Source organism: Saimiri boliviensis, chromosome 1, assembly GCF_048565385.1.
Source record: "Saimiri boliviensis isolate mSaiBol1 chromosome 1, mSaiBol1.pri, whole genome shotgun sequence".
NCBI lineage: Eukaryota > Metazoa > Chordata > Mammalia > Primates > Cebidae > Saimiri > Saimiri boliviensis.
Genome location: NC_133449.1, coordinates 166,111,261 through 166,126,611, shown reverse-complemented (window position 1 = coordinate 166,126,611; position 15,351 = coordinate 166,111,261). Strand labels below are relative to the sequence as shown.

The following is a 15,351-nucleotide window of genomic DNA, read 5'->3' as shown; positions in this document are numbered from 1 at the left end:
ATATATATTTTTATACGTATTTTAAAATTTTTGTCAAGGCACATGAATCAAACAATTTTTTTTAACAGTTTGTTTTATAACTTTTACATTTTTAGAGATATACTTTGGGCTTTCATTTATATTTTGGCTGTGGACCTTGCAAATATTAGGCCTGGATTTGCTTACAGTTACCTTATTTGTTTGCTTTAGAGTTTAATTATTTTAAAGTAAGTGATATTTTTAAAATTTTAGATGTACCATTGTTTATCAAAAACTTGGGAGATACCATGAGGAGAAAAATAATATTGCCACTGTAATACCTCAATTTTAGCATTTTAAAGAATTACCCACTTTAAAATATGTCTTAAATTCATTCTTTTTCAAACTCCATTGCCATTCTAGTCATCCTAGTTTAAGCTGTCATAATTTCTCACCTGAACTAAAGCAATGGTATAGTTACTTGTCTCTCTCTGTTTTCTTTTACTTCCTTCCAGTTATTTTTCCACACAGCATCAGAATGGATTTTGAAAAAATATATAAATGAGATAATGTTGCTTTTTCCTTACCTAAAGCTTGTTGACAGTATCTAATTGAGGTTGTAGTAAAAATTCAAATTATCTACTATTCCTTATGAAGTCTTATATGATATCTACCTCTCCAATTTTCTGTCATATTTCTCCTCTTTCCCACATCTATTAGGTCCTTCCCAACGTTAGTTTTAGAGAGAAGTTTTAATAGGAAGCAGGATATCTTCTTGACTCTACAGGAAGAACTCTGTGAGGTGGTAGCTAGCTTGATTGTTAAATGGCAGCTAAAATAAATATTTTTGACAATGCTTACTCTTATGTCTATGTTATTATAGGACCCCCCCCCCTTCTCTTAACACTCTTTGATGATAGCTAGTTAATAAGGTAGAGGTAGGGATGGGAGCTGGCAACATAAATTAGGAGATATTTTAAAAATGCTACTGCTTTTATAATAAAAATCCATTTTTTGGATAGAACATAGTTTAACAAGTTTCCCACTGATGGACATAGATTGTTTCTAATTCTCCAGTCCCACTGTAAATACCACATTATAAACAGTGACCTTAGTGGTTAAGTATTAGGAATTATCTTAAGGAAGTAACATTCTACGATACACTGATGTTTGAGCATGCCTGATACATCCTCATATCCAGACCTAATCCGTATCCTATGATGCCATGGCAGACAAATATGTCAAAGCATAAAAACCTTTGAAATAATTTTTAGTAGGATTTCATTTGGAATGTTGGGGTCAGTTAATTGTATAGAGTTCTTTTATCCCTGTTGTCTTTGGCTATCCCTCAAAATGTAAGCCCATTCAGGCACTGTACCCCTCGAATACCTCCTTGCCCATTTTGTTCAGAGCATCACATGGTGCTTCTCTGAGGAACCTGATTCCTTTGCGGACTTAACTAGAAATGTGACTTCTCTCACGGTCCAGGTCTCACAGGACTGAATACAGTAGTCCCCACTTATCCTTGAGGAATATGTCCCAAGATCCCCAGTGAATGCCTGAAATTGTGGATAGTACTGAACCCTATGTCCACTGTGTTTTTTTCCTGGACAGTAATGGATGGGTCGCATATGCAGCATGGATATAAAAGAAATGATTTATGCCCTAGTCAGGATGGAGCAGAATGGTGAGAAATTTCATTATCCTACTTGGAATGACAATTTAAAACTTACAAATTGTATATTTCTTAGATTTTTCTATTTAATATTTTTGCACCATGGTTAATCCCAGGTAACTGAAATCATAGAAAGCAAAACCCCAGGCTGGGGGACTACTGTATGTATATTCAGCTGAGCCTCATTCAAGGATTCTATATTTATGAATTTACCTACTCACTAAAATTTATTTGTAACTCCAAAATCAATACTCAGCACTTGCATGGTCACTCGTGGATGTGTGCAGAGTAGTTCAAAATTTGAGTCACCCAATGACCCATTCCCAGGTAAGGTTGAACAAGGCAACATTGTTTTCTTATTTCAGTTCTCATACTGTAAACAGTTGTCTTTTTTGTGGTTGATTTACTGTTGCTTTTTTTTTTTTTAATAACATGCTTGTGCTTTTTGTTGGTGATTTTACTGTTTAAATGGCCCCCAAGTGTATACTGAAGCACTTCCTAGTGTTCTTAAGTGGAAGAAGCCTGTGATGTGCCTTATGGAGAAAACATATATGTTAGATAAGCTTTGTTCAGGCATAAGTTATAGTGCTGTTGCCATGAGTATATTAAATAAAGTATTGTTAAGCAGAAACACTGATAAAACAAGTTATGTACTGATTGGTTGATGAACATGTTGTGACCAGAGGCTTACGAGAACTTCGCCCTGTATTTCCCCCTAGGATGAGTGCTCGGTATTTGCTAGTGCCGTGTTCATGGCAGCTTTACAGAGACAACTACTGTAAACGACAATAACTGTTGTGTTTTTTTTTTTTCCTTTTAGTTGCATTTATTTTAAGGCTGAATTTATTCCCGTGCCATAAGTTTTTGTTTCTTCAGTTTCTTCTGGGATATCTTCTTCTTCTGGGCAACCTCCTCTTCTGGTTTAGGAACAATCTGTTCCTTTTCAGTAAGGATCATCTCAATGTGGCAGGGAGAACTCATGTATGGGTTAATTCGACCATGAGCTCTGTAGGTCTGGCGGCGCATCTTGGGTGCTTTGTTCACTTGGATATGCTCAATGACCAGAGAATCTACATCTAAACCCTTAAGTTCAGCATTACTCTCTGCATTTTTAAGCATGTGCAGCAAAAATTCAGCACTCGTTTTGGGCCACCGACCTTGTGTCCAGCCCCACTGCTTGGCCTGGGCACACCTGCCAACTCCACCATTGTAACGTCGGAATGGTACGCACTGTTTCTGTAAAGTGACATCTTTCAGATACTTTGTGGCTTTTCGTATATGCATACCCTTGATGGCCTGAGCAGTTTCACGTGTATTCTTAAAGTGAACACGAAGATTGGAACCTCTTGATTTGCATGACTTTGTGGGGTTCTCCGGATCAAGTGAAGAGCGAACCATTTTCACAGATTACCTCAGGCCGCTTAGGGAAAGAGAATAACTGGTTTTATTTCTGGCTCTCTCTTGCCATTTTGATGACTTCTTTTCTACTTTGTGGAATTTAAGTTCATTTGCATGTTTACCTCTAACCTTTTACTTTAATGACATTTTATGGCTCAGTTCATTATCTTCAACAAACATTAATCTAGTGATTTTCTGCTTCTTAGGAAATTCTTCTTTATCCTAAGATCATGAGATTTTCTCCTATATAATCCTCTAAAATTTCTATTCTTACATTTAGGTGTATAATCTATTTGAAATTGACTTTTTGGTATAGTACCAGCTAGAAATATAACTTCATTTTGTTCTCACAGATGTTTGATTGTCCTACTACCATTTATTGAGAAGACAGTCCCTGCCTCTACTCCTTCACCATGCCATCCCTGTCATTTATCATGCATCTGTATATGTATATATGTGCAATGGACTGAATGTTTGTGTTCCCTCAAAATTCCTGTGTTGAAACCCTCTTCCCAGTGTGATGGTATTTGGAGGCGGGGCCTTTGTAAAGTAATTAGGTCATGGGAGTAAAGCCCTCCTGAGTGAATGGGATTAGTGCTCTTATAAGAAGAGGCCAAGGCTGGGCGTGGTGGCTCATGTCTATATAATATCAGTGCTTTGGGAGGCTGATGTGGGAGGATCCCTGGAGCCAAGAGTTCAAGACAAGCCTGGGCAACATAGCAAAAGCCTGTCTCTACAAAATAATAATAATAATAATAAATAAATAAATAAAGGAGGGGCCAAAGGGCTGGATGGCTGTATTTCCTCATGTGAGAATATAATGAGAAGCTGGCAGACTGCAACTTGGAAGCCCTCACCAGGAGAGGCCCTCACCTGGAAGAGTGCCTCACCAAGCGGGCACTCTCATCTTCAATTTTCAGCCTCCAGAACTGTATGAAGTACGTTTCTATTGTTTCTAGGTCACCCAGTCTGTGGTACTTTGTTACAGCCATCTGAACAGACTAAAACAATGTGTTTAAGTCTATTTCAGGCTGGCTGTTTTGTTCTGCTTGTCTTTTTGCCCACCCTTACATCAATATCTCACTGTATTAATTAATATACTTTATTAACTTTGATATAATAGATGAAGTCTTCCTAGCTTGTTTTTCTTCTCCAAGAAAAATCAAGTGCTATGGTTTGAATATTTGTCCCCTCAAAACACATGTTTAAATTTAACCCCAAATGAGGCAATATTTGGAGACGAGACCTTTAAGAAGTTACTGGATCATGAGGGATTTGCCTTCATGAATGAGTTAATCCATTCATAGATTTATGGAATAATGAGTTATCATGGGATGGGAACTTGTGACTTTATAAGAAGAGGAGGCAAGACCTGAGCTGGTATTGTAGCATATTAGCATGCTTAGTCCCCTCACCCTGTGATACCCTGTGCCACCTTTGGACTCTGCACACAGTCCCCACCAGCAATAAGTCTCTCATCGGATGTGACTTCTCAGTCTTGGACTTCTCAGCCACTATAACTCTGATAAATAAATTCCCTTTCTTTACCAATTACCTAGTTTCAGGTAGTCTGTTATAAGCAACAGGAAACAGACTACTGCAAATGTCATAAATATTCTCCATCCTTTTCATTTTCTTATAAATTTTAGAATTGGCTTCTCAAGTCCTACAAATAAATGGCTAATGATTTTTATTGGGATTGCACTGACTCTGAAACTCACTTTGGGAGAGCTGAAATGTTTGCAGTGTTGAGTTGTCCAAATTCCGCAGATATAGTATATCTCTCCATGTATTTAGGTCCTCTCTAAATTCTCTCAATAAAGTTTATAATTTGTATATAGAGATCAGCATGTCTGCAGTTTTTAAAGATTTATATTGTCAACCTAAATAACAAACAGAAGGAGATTCTCTAAAAGAAAAATATTTATTTGGTAATAGGCATAGCAAAATGAGAATATATGTCTCATAGTAAACTATGTGCATATTCAGGGAGGTAAAGGAAGATAAAGGAAAAATGAAGAGGATTACATAATTGTTTTTAGATAATTGTTCTTGACTATGAGGATTAATAACAAGAGTGCTACTAGTCAAAGGTTGCACAGGCAGTTGCTGGGCAGAGGTCCTCACAAAAGTATTTTTGTGTGTGGAAGATTGTGATGGCCTTTGTGCAAGGTTGTGTTTTTTTCAGTCTTTTATGATAGTTCTCATTATCAGGCATTGTGCACGAGGACCCTCTGTTCATGGCCTTCCCTGGCTCTGTTTGTCAGGTTTTAATGCATGTGACTTCATTTGATTCTGACAACTTTCACAATTCTTGAATACTTCATATAATGCTGGCATAGTTGGTATTTTTAAATTTCTTATTTTTTGATTCTAACGTGTAGGAATACAACTGATTTTGCAAATGTATATTATGTCATCTTGCTAAAATATCTCATTAATTTAATAATCTATTCTTAATACTCTTGAATTTTCCACACTTGTGATCCTACCATCTGTAAATAATGATAGTTTTGTTTCTCTTTATAATTCCTATTCTTTAAAAAAATATATACTTGCATTGCTAGGCTGGCCCTGCTAGGCCTTCTAGTACGTTGTTGAATAAAAGTGGTATTAACAGGCATTCTTTAAAGACAGAGCTTTAAACATCTTACCATACTTACTGTAAATATTACACTTAATGTCCTCATAGAAGTATTTTTGGGTGTATAAGATTGTGATGGCCTTTGTGTAAGATTGTGGTTTTTTCAGAGTCTTTTGTGATGGTTCTTCTTATCAGGTATTGTGCGTGAATGTTTACTCAGAGTGTTTCAGACAAAGAAAATTCTTTTTCCAGTTCATTAAGAGTCTTTAAAAAATATTGAATGTTTATTTTTATCAAATACACTTTCTTGTCATTATTAGGTTGGTCATATTTCTTCTTCTATTCTGTTATTGTAGGTAATAGTATTAATTGATTTCCTACTCCTAAATCAACTTTGTATTATTTAGACAAACTCATGTTTTATCTTTTTTAAATATTATCCCTTTTTATCCTTTTTATATATTGATGTTTTCTTTTCTGTGTGCTAATATTTTGTTTAGGAAGTTTGTATTTATGTTTTTTAGTGAGCTTAACTATAAGTTCCCTTTTTCTTACTGTCCTTAGTGGATTTTTTTTTGAGATGGAGTCTCTCTCTGTCACCAGGCTGGAGTGCAGTGGTACAATCTCAGTGTGCTGCAACCTCTGCTTCTGGGTTCAAGTGACTCTTCTGCTTCAGCCTCCTGAGTAACTGGGATTACAGGTGCATGCCACCAAGCCCGGCTAATTTTTGTATTTTTAGTAGAGACAGGGTCATGCCATGTTGGACAGGCTGGTCTTGAACTCCTGGCCTCAAGTAACTCACCCACCTTTGCCTCTCAAAGTGCTGGGATTACAGACATAAACCTCCCACACCTGGCCTCCTTAGTGGATTTTGATATCAAAGTTTTAATAGCCTCCTAAAATGAGTTAGAGAAAAGACTTCCTTTTTCTAGTCTCTGAAAGGGTTTGTATTATTGGTCTTATTTCTCCCTTGAATGTTTGTAGAGCTTGCTGGCAAAGTCTGGGCCTATAATTTTCCTTTTGGGAAGATTTTTGGGAAAAATGGAATGCTTGTAGGGTGAATTAGTTACTATTGGCTGCATTTGGTAATTTACAGCAAGAAAAAAAGCTCAAAAAAGAATTGGCTTATTTGCAAGCAGAAAAGGAATTTAATTATTTAATTTGAAAGGAAATTAAGAGAGCACAGAAATTCAGTACTTGCAGGTCTGGAAAATAAAAGCGATTCTCATTTCCAGACGGTAAAAGAAAAAACTGAGAAGGCCTTTGAATATTAAAGTCTGATTAAAAATGCTTAGCTGCTAAAGCAAGTATCCCTTGAGGATGTGACCATATAGTCATTGTTAAAAACCTCCAGATGAGTTAAAGCAGTGTTTATTAAGTCCTTTTGATTTGAAAAAATGGTCAAGTAAAAGAGAATAAGGATGCCATCACACCTGAAAAGTTTAAGTATCTGAACTAACTTAAATGAGGGAGAATTGTTTTGAAAAGAATTATCGCTATTACTACAGGCAGCTAACTAAAAATAAATAAAAAGTCAAGTATGTTTTTGAGAAAGAAATGTATTTCAAAAATACCACCAGCCTGGACTAAAATTGTCTATGACTGTTGGCCCCCAATTTCTATGGGAAGGAAGCTGCTCAGTTCCCAAGACAGGCATATTTTCCAGTGCCCTCTTCACCACCACCAAGGAGGATAATTGGAAAGTAATGGCGTCCTGCTGGAGAGAAGACCAAGAGCCATGGTGAGCAGAGGGTTGGGGAGCCCATTAGTATTAGAGAAATCAAGAGCTATTCAAAAAATACTCCCCCTCCCCAGAGTAGGAACTCCTTGTAATCATCTGCCCAGTGAGATTTTAGAATTGCATTTTCTTTTCTTTTCTTTTTTCTTTTTTTTTTGAGACGGAGTTTCGCTCTTGTTACCCAGGCTGGAGTGCAATGGCGCAATCTCGGCTCACCGCTACCTCCGCCTCCTGGGCTCAAGCAATTCTCCTGCCTCAGCCTCCTGAGTAGCTGGGATTACAGGCACGCGCCACCACGCCCAGCTAGTTTTTTGTATTTTTAGTAGAGACGGGGTTTCACTATGTTGACCAGGATGGTCTCGATCTCTCAACCTCGTGATCCACCCGCCTCGGCCTCCCAAAGTGCTGGGATTACAGGCTTGAGCCACCGCGCCCGGCCTAGAATTGCATTTTCTATCCTTCTCTTTTCCAAATGGGAGGGTTTATTGGAGTTATTCTGACTCAGTTCCACTATTGTATATTATATATGTATTGGGGTGGGTGGAACATATAACTGTTGTTATAAATTCATAGATATCTAGGTGAAAATCAACTTCATCTAGACCTGATGTAGAGATTAAGATATTAGATCTTGGACTTTAAGCTCAAGTGAGTGACTTTATGGGACTTTAAAGGTTTTTTTTTTCCCCCTTGGGAGGTAAGTATATTTGCATGTGAGAGGGTACAGAATCTGACAGAAAATTGAGCCGAGCTAAAGGGAGAATTAGAGAACTAGAGGACAGCTCAGAAGATATTATCCAGAATGCTTTGAAAAGACACAAAAGGATGGAAAATATAGAAGAGAAATTAAGATATATGAAGGAAAAACTAAGATAATTTATCATTCATGTAGTTGGAGTTACATAAGGAAAAGAGAGCAAGAAAGGGGCAGCGACAATGTTTGAAGATGAGGTGGTTGCAAATATTTCAGAATGAATTAAAGAAGCCCAGCAACCCCAAGTAGGATAAATAAAAAGAAATCTATCCAAGACACATTCTAGAAACTGCAGCAAACAACAGGCAAAGAGAAAGATATCAGAAACACCAGAGGAAAACAAAGTAGATTACTTTCAAAACAGCAGCAGTTGTATTATCACTTGGCTGCTTAACAGCACAAACAGAAGCCAGGTGACATGGACTGGTATCTGAAAAGGGCTGACAAAATATCTGCCAATCTAGAATTTACACTAAACCAAAAATATCTTTCAAGAATGAAGGCAAAAGAGGCATTTTTTTCAGATAAACGAAAGCTGACAGAATTCATTCTTTTTTTTTTTTTTTTTTTTTTGAGATGGAGTCTTGCTCTGTCACCTAGAATAGAGTGCAGTGGCATAATCTCGGCTCATCGCAACCTCTGCCTCCCAGGTTCAAATGATTTTCCTGCCTCAGCCTCCTGAGTAGCTGGGACTACATACAGGTGCCCACCACCACATCCAGCTAATTTTTTGTATTTTTCACCGTGTTAGCTGGAATGGTCTCAAACTCCTGACCTCGTGATCTGCCCGCCTCTACCTCTCAAGGTACTGGGATCACAGGCGTGAGCCACCGCGCTTGGCGAGAGAATTCATCACTAGTTCATTACAGGAAATTTTTTTTTTAATTAAAAAAAAAAGGAAGAAAAAAATAATAATAAAATAAAGAATAAAGGAGAGTAAGAAAGAGAAAGAGGAAGAGGGAGAGAGAACGGGGGTGTTGCTTTATTGCCCAGGCTAGAATGCAGTCTAAAAATGGGTATGCCTATAATTGTGCTTAATAATGGAGACATGAAAAAAATGAGGGAAGAAAATAAACAAGCAGCCAACCAATATTTCATTTAAACCTGTAAGTAGGTATGATGTGGTACTGATAAGAGTGTATATTTTGTGTATTTAAAGTGGAGAGTTCTATAAATGTTAATAAAGTTTACTTGTTCCAGATCTGAGTTCAAGTCCTGGATAGCTTTGTAAATTTTCTGTCTCATTGATCTATCTAATATTAATGTTGCAGTCTCCCACTATTATTGTGTGGGAGTCTAAGTCTCTTTATAAATCTTATGTATCTGGGTATTCGTGTATTGGGTACGTATATATTTAGAATCTTTAGCTCTTCTTGTTGCTTTGGTCCTTTTATCATCATATAATGTCCTTCTTTGCTTCTTTTGATCTTTGTTGCTTTAAAGACTATTTTATCAGAGGCAAAAACTGCAACTCCTACTTTTTATTTATTTATTTTTGCTCTCCATTTGGTTGGTAAATCTTTCTCCATCCCTTTGTTTTGAGTCTTTGTGTATCCTTGCATGTAAGATGGGTCTGGATGCAGCATACCGATGGGTTTTGGCTTTTTATTCAATTTGCCTCTCTGTGTATTTGGATTGGGGGATTTAGTCGATTTAAATTTAGAATGAATAATAATATATGTGAGTTTAATACTGCCATTTAATGTTAGCTGGCTGTTTTTTGCCCATTAGTTGATGTAAATTCTTCATTATGTTGATGCTCTTTACTTTTTGGTATTTTTTAGAAAGGCTGATACTGGTTGTTCCTTTCTATGTGTAGTGGTTCTTTCAGAAAGTCTTGTAAAGCAGGCCTGGTGGTGATGAAATCTCTGAGTGCTTGCTTGTTCGTAAAAGATTTTATTTTTCCTTCGCTTATGAAGCTGAGTTTGGCTGGATGTAAAATTCTGGGTTGAAAGTTCTTTTCTTTAAGGATGTTGAATATTGGCCCCCACTCTCTTCTGGCTTGTAGGGTTTCTGCTGAGAGATCTGCTGTGAGTCTGATAGGCTTCCCTTTATGGGTAACCTGACCTTTATCTCTGGCTACCCTTAGTATTTTCTCCTTCATTTCAACCCTGGTGAATCTGACGATTATGTGCCTTGAGGTTGGTCTTCTTGAGGAGTATCTTTGTGGTGTTCTCTGTATTACCTGGAGTTGAATATTGTCCTGCCTTGCTAGGTTGGGAAAATTTTTCTGAATAATATCCTGAGGCATATTTTCCAGCTTGGATTCATTCTCTTTGTCACATTCAGGTACACCTATCAAACATAGATTAGGTCTTTTCACATGGTCTCATATTTCTTGGAGACTTTGCTCGTTCCTTTTTATCCTTTTTTCTCTAATCTTGTCTTCTCGTTTTATTTCATTAAGTTGGTCTTTGACCTCTGATATCCTTTCTTCTGCTTGATCAATTCGGCTGTTCAAACTTGTGCATACTTCGCGAAGTTCTCATGTTGTATTTTTCAGCTCCATCAATTCACTTATATTCCTCTCTAAATTGTGTATTCTTGTTAACATTTCATCAAACTTTTTTTTTTCAAATTTCTTAGTTTCTTTGCATTGGGTTAGAAGAAGTTCTTTTAATTCACAGAAGTTTCTTATCATTCACCTTTGAAAGCCTGCTTCTGTTAATGGAACACACTTGTTCTCCATCAGGCCTTGTTCCATTGCTGATGAGGAATTGTGATCCCCTGCTGAGGGAGAGGCATTCTGATTTTGGGTATTCTCAGCCTTTTTAGGCTGGTTTCTTCCCTTCATTATAGATTTATCCATCTGTGGACTTTATAATTACTGTCTTTGTAATTGGGTTTCTGAGTGGATGTCCAACTTGTAGGATTCTCAGCGCCAGAATCTGAGCAACCCACTGCTCTGGCTAAAACAGCGGGCGTTAAGATTGATGGTGCTTTTCTGACACTGCACCAAGAACCGCCGCTCTGAGGTGCCGGCAAAACCGCCTCCCCGGCCACAAGAGTCGTGCTGGCGACCCGTGGGGCTCCTCTGCTGGGAATCTCCTGGTGCGTGAGCAACAAGAATTCATCTGAAAGTGTGGCGTCCTCTCGTTCTCTGCACTTTCACTGGGAGCTACAATCCCGAGCTGCTGGTGATCAGCCATCTTGGATCTCTCTCAGGAAATTCTAAAGGATGCATACATCAGACAGAAGAAAAGTGATCCCAGAGGCAATATCTGAGATCCAAGAAGGACAGAAGAGCAGAGAAAGTGGAAAACATTTGGGTAAACCCAAACAAAGACCCATTGTATAAAACAGTGACAATAATGTCCTGGCAGGTATAAAAAATTAAAATGCACAGCACAACAACAATATAATCCAGAGGGGGATAAATGGATTTTAAATAATCCTCGTATCATCTAGGGGAGCAGGAAAAAAAGAAAGTGTGGGAGGAAGGTACACAGTTCTGTTTGGGACAAGTTGAATTTGAGGTGCTTGAGGGACAGCCGTTAAGTCTCCTCTTGGAAGTCGGGCAAGTTTTCTTTTTAAAACCATTTTTGGTAACTTTTTGAGCTAAAGTGATTCTTAGCTCTTTCTGAATTTATGAATTAGCCTAAAAATTCTGAGCTCCATTAGGCTGTGTTTTACCAATGTGCATTTTTAACAGGTTTCCCAAAAATAAGTTAAGGGAAAATTGTGAAATTGATGTCTCTGGAAGCTTTTAAAAATTAGATGCTTTTCTATTTTGAAAGATTTAGGTTTGCCTTCCTTCCAGAGGGCTGGACTTCTCCCGGGGTCAGTCTTTCTTTGATATTTAGGAATTTATTCTCTGCTCTTCTCTGCCATCTGGTGGCAAATGAATGATGAAACACTGCATTTGGAAGGGAAAGAAGGAATTTGAGGCTTTTTATTATAATTTTTTAATGTATTTAGAGGTGACACGTGCAGATTTTTAAATATGCACATATTTCATAGTGGTGAAGTCTAGGTATTTAGTGCACTCATCACTGGCATAGTGAACATTGTACCCAACAGGTAATTTTTCAACCCTCACCCCTCTTTCACCCTCCCACATTCTGTAATCTGCAATAGAAATTTGAGCTATTTTAAAATATGTAACTTGATGAAGAGAAGCAACATATGGTTGTGTGTATTTGTGAATCCAAACTTTGACACCACCAAATCACAGCAGTAGTTTTAGGGCACAGAAATTGTCTATCTGTGGTATTTTCTGTATTCTTTCCTCACTCTTCTCTTACCTTCATTGCCGTGCCTTACCATCTGATATTTCTTTTCTTTTCTTTTTTTTTTCAGACGGAGTCTCACTCTGTCACCCAGGCTGGAGTACAGTGGTGCGATCTCAGCTCATTGCAACCTCTGCCTCCTGGATTCAAGTGATCATGACTCAGCCGCCCAAGTAGCTGGGGCTGCAGGTGTGTACTACCATGACCAGCTAATTTTTTGTATCTTTTTTTTTTTTTTAAGTAGATAGAGGGTTTCACCATGTTGACCAGGCTGGTCTCGACCTGTTGACCTCAGGTGATCTGCCCACCTCAGCCTCCCAGAGTGCTGGGATTACAGGCGTGAGCCACCACGCCAGCCTTATCTGGCATTTCTAACCTTATATGTAGGGCTAAGTAAACTGAGTCATCAAAGTTAAAATCATCCTTCAGCACTTCTTTTACTTAAATTGGTGTTGACTTTATGACCTTGTACAAATGTGTGGTCTCCTTTAGTTCCCAAAAATGTTGGTGTCCTAATCTCCAAAACCTATGAATATGTTACCTTACCTGGCAAAAAGTACTTTGCAGATGTGATTAAGGTTAGGGACCTTGAATGGAGAGAATATTTGGGATTATCTGAGTGGGGACAATATAAACATGTAATCTTTCTCCTGGTTGTAGTGGGGGATTGGAAGTGGGGAGAGAAGGATGGAAGATGGGAGGGATAAAAGGAGGAAAGGAGGGGGAGGGGGAAGAAGAGAGAGAGGAGGAAGCATGGAAGAAAAGCAGAAGAAATCTGAAGTATGAAAGGAACTAGAGTCACCATTCTTGACTTTGAAGATTGAGGAAGGGGGTCATGAGCCAAGGAAGGTGGATAGCTTCTAGAAAGACAGATTCTCCCCGAGAGCATTCAGAAGGAAATGCAGCCCTGCTGAAACTATAATTTTAGCCCCCTGAAACCTGTGTCAGACTTCTGACCTATGGAACTGTAAAATAATAATCTTGTTTTAACTCACCAGTTTTGTAATAATTTGTTATGGCAATGATAGAAAACTGATACAAAGCTCCACTTCATGTTCATGAGTCTGGAACCTCCACTGGGAAAAATGCGGAGCTAGCTTGACTTTGGGCTAGTGTCAAACCTAAGGAACTTGAGGTAGAGAGATAATAAACTGGTTTGTTGGCAAATTTAATATTTCCTCTTTCCAGGTTAATATTGTGACCATCAAGTGCCTATCTACCCTATTATTTCACTCTCCTCTTTTTTTCTAGATTATCTAGCTTCCTTTTTCACATTTTTCCTCCATTTTATCTTGCCTATATGTAGGAGTTTGTGATTATTTTACAAATATTGATTGAATGCCTATCATGTAAAGGGTTATTCATGGTCCCTGACATGGAAGGGCTAATAATTTAGTGGGGACAAGTAACAAATATTAAATAATGTTTGTTTCCCCACAAGTTATAATTTAGAGGGGAAAACAGAGAAGTCACAAGAATAAACATTTTCTCTCTAGCATTATCAATTTCTCCATCTGTATTGATTCATTCTCATCCCATTTTACACAAACAAACTTTATTCCATATACCCTGTAACCAGTACTCTATTTCTCTGCAATCACAACAAAACTTCTTCAACTCCATTTCTTCACTTCTCATTCCCTCTCAGCCCACCCTAATTACCTTTCTCCATCACTGCATTAAACATTTGTTTGTCAAGGTCACTAATGACCTCTGTGCTACCCGACCTAGTGGTCTCTATTCTAATCAGCTCATCTCTCAGCAGTATTTGTTTTAGGTGATCCCTCCCTTATTTTTTTTTTTTTAAAACAGCTTTATTGAGATAACTTACATACCATACAATTCATCTGTTTAAACTGTATAGTTTAATGTTTTTAGTTTATTCACAGGGTGGTGCAACCATCACTACAATCTAATTTTAGGACATTTTTGTTCTCCCTAATGGAACTCTGTGTCCAGTAACCATTGCTCCCCATTTCTCCCTCCTTTTCTTCCCCTAGCCCCATGCAACCATTAATCTACTTTCTGTTTCCATTGATTTTGCCTATTCTGAACATTACATGTAAATGGAATCATACAATATGTGATCTTTTGTGACTAGCTTCTTTCAGTTAGCATAATGTATTGAAGGTTCACCCATATTGTACCGTGTATTAGTACTTTATTCCTTTTTATTGCCACTTGATATTCCATATCCAGTAGTTGATTATTTCGACTATTTGGCTATTATGAATAATGCTGCTATAAACATTTGCATACATATTTGTGTGGGAACGTATGTTTTCATTTTTCTTGGTTAGTGAGGTTGCTGGGTCATATGGTATCTGAATGTTTGAGGAACTACCACACGGTTTTCCAAAGTGGCCACACAACTATTCACGATCACAAACACATGGTGTCAACCTAGATGCACATCATGGTGGACTGGAGAAAGAAGCTGTGGTGTGTATACACCATGAAATACTATGCAGCCATTAAAAAGAACAAAATCGTGTCCTTTGCAACAACATGTATGCAGCTGGAGGCCATTATCTGAAGCAAGTTAGGGAGGTACAGAAAACCAAATACTGTATGTTCTCACCTTATAAGTGGGACTGAAACATTAAGTACGCACGAACGCAAAGAAGGGGACTACTTGAGTGGGGAGAGTGGAAGGAGGGTGATGGTTGAAAATCACCTATCGGGTACTTTGCTCACTACGTGGGTGATAAAATTATTTGTACACTATACCCCAGTGACACACAATTTACCCACGTAACAATCCTGCATGTACACCCTGAATAAAAGTATTTTCTACCCTAAAATAAAAGTGGAAAAAGTAAAAACAAAAACCCCAAGTGACCGCACCATTTTTACATTTTCACCAAGCAATGTATGTGTGTTTCAGTTTTCCCACATCTTCGCTAGTACTTATTATCGTCTAACTTTTTTATTATGGCCATCCTCTCCCTCGTTACCGAAGTACTTTCTTGCGTTGGCTTCCAAGATGTTACACTCGCCTTGTTTTTCTCCAGC

At 37.9% G+C, this 15,351-nt stretch overlaps 1 protein-coding gene across 7 annotated transcripts in view; it reads left to right on the top strand.

Moving 5' to 3' along the window:
* Positions 1–15,351, top strand: part of KLHL3 (kelch like family member 3) — a 304,443-nt gene that overhangs the window by 127,565 nt on the left and 161,527 nt on the right. For 6 of the 7 annotated variants that reach the window (XM_074379902.1, XM_074379899.1, XM_074379898.1 and 3 more), the window contains one exon: positions 12,407–12,525. The exons of the other annotated variant lie outside the window; for it this stretch is intronic. The gene's annotated coding sequence lies outside the window, so the exon portion shown is untranslated. The remainder of the gene's footprint in view (positions 1–12,406; positions 12,526–15,351) is intronic. 7 annotated transcript variants of the gene reach the window in all.